Raw genomic sequence first — 2,140 nt, forward strand, 5'->3', positions numbered from 1 at the left:
TAGAGAAAGCGGGGAAATGGAACAGGAAAGACTAAGTGGAGATGTGTATGGGATAACAGGAAAGAGAATGGAATATTGGAAAGGAAAAAATACCCTTTAAAAATACCATATAGAAATCTTTTACTGTAGAAGCTTTCTAAAAAATATATATCATATACATATACATATATACATACACAATATACACATACACATTAATCATATACACAAGTACACATTTTGCATTTATATATGCATATTTAGACAAGTAAAACTATATCTGTATCTCTCAGTCTGCACATCAAGTATATAAACAAATTCTAAATGTATCAAAGCCTTTGGCGTAAGACTTGAAACTCTGAATTTATATAGTATATATCCATCATCTATCTCTGTATATCAATCAAATCCATGTATTTTAATAAATAATTATAGTTCAAGAGGTCATAAATCTGAGATAAAGTGAGGAGACACAGATTGATTTGGAGACAGGAAAAGAGAGGTATAAACAATACATAGGATTTATATTTACATATGAAATTTTCATATAATTTAAATTTAAACAAAAAGAAGCAACACTATCAAGTGCTACACATATATATATATATATTTAGTCACATACATACTAAATATGTATATATGTGCTACATTTATATATATATATGTATATATAAATGTAACACCTACAGTAAAAGTTATGACTGTTTTATTTTTTAAAAATTTTGTGTTCTTTATAAAACTCATTGAAAATCTATTTTTATGGGTTGCATAGCTTTACTTTCTTTGTATCAATGATTGATTTTTTAAACACAGAAAGAAAATTACTTTTATCTAACATATCTAGTCATAATATTTCTGTCTCCTTAGCACCAAACATATTGATTCTTTACAGCACATTTTAAAGTGTCAGTGTAATTTACATGATATGAGAATATATCTAGTACTCTTTTCATTTCTTTTTCACATAGCTTCTGTTTTTTCTCTTGCAGTGGCATGATTGTGATATTATCTCTAAGAAATACTTTTATGACTCACTTTTCAAAAAAAAAACAGAAATACTCTTTAAAAAGCTTTCCTTCAGAATAAGATTTTTAGTATAGTTGTTTTCATTTCTACATAGTTAATGGCTTTATGATTTTTGTAAATACTTTTATATTACTTTTGGAAATAGAGGGGATTTAGTAGATTCTCAAATGTGCCAAGCTAGAAGCAAACAAACATTCTAAGTCAGAGGCTGGAAAGGCTTATTGATGCTATTTCCTTCAACAGAAAACAACAGATGTTTTCCCAAAGGACATACAGAAAGCTTTCAGAAACAGTGTTTACCATATTAGTAAAGATAATCAGGAAATCTATGGTTGTATCACCAATAAACACTCACATTCCCTGATGCCTTAAAAAAATTTTCTCCACAGGAAAAATGTTATGTGTTCAATGTTGTGGGAAATGTGTGTGTGTGGAGGTAAGGAAAGAAGAGACATCAATGCCCTCATGTGCTCGCTTCGGCAGCACATATACTAAAATTGGAATGATACAGGGATTAGCATGGCCCCTTCACAAGGACAACATGCAAATTCGTGAAGCATTCCAAAATGCCCTCCAGGCAGTAGCTGTGAAAGAGCATTGCTCTGTGTGTGTGTGTGTGCGTGCGTGTGTGTGTGTGTGTGTGTGTGTGTGTGTGTGTGTGTGTGTGTGTGAATTTTTCTCAAAAAAATTACTGATTAGTCAGGTACCTTTTTCTAATAACAGAACATTAAACATAATATCCATTTCCAAAAATAGTCTTATATTTAACAAATCTAGTTGAATTTGAACAGATCTACAAGTAATTTCAGCTTCTTCAATTTTTAAAATGCCACAGTAGGCATTAAGTAGTCATTGTTCAAATTCAAACAGCCTAATTACCTGGCATAGAAAATCAGGCTTTTTTTTTTTTCTCTTCTTCATCTGGCCTGTTCACTTGGATGAAGAAGATGGTCAGGTTGTTTAGTCTGAATATCAGTCACATACAATGGTGAGTTTCAAGAGCAGAAAGATCAGCCTCTGATTTGTGACCCATTTATAAGCAATGGGAGATTGCACATGGAGTGGCAGGATTAATATAGTAAAAATGGCCATTTACCAAAAGCGATCTACAGATTCAATGCAATTCCCATCAAAA

The 2,140-nt window shown here is 31.3% G+C and overlaps 1 non-coding gene across 1 annotated transcript; it reads left to right on the plus strand.

Annotated features, from left to right (window-relative positions):
* The first annotated feature begins 1,472 nt into the window (after positions 1-1,472).
* LOC116897431 lies at positions 1,473-1,576 on the plus strand. The gene has a single exon (XR_004387472.1). It is a non-coding gene; the product is annotated as a U6 spliceosomal RNA (small nuclear RNA).
* The last annotated feature ends 564 nt before the right edge of the window (positions 1,577-2,140 follow it).

This window comes from Rattus rattus, chromosome 3, assembly GCF_011064425.1.
Source record: "Rattus rattus isolate New Zealand chromosome 3, Rrattus_CSIRO_v1, whole genome shotgun sequence".
In the NCBI taxonomy this organism is placed as follows: domain Eukaryota; kingdom Metazoa; phylum Chordata; class Mammalia; order Rodentia; family Muridae; genus Rattus; species Rattus rattus.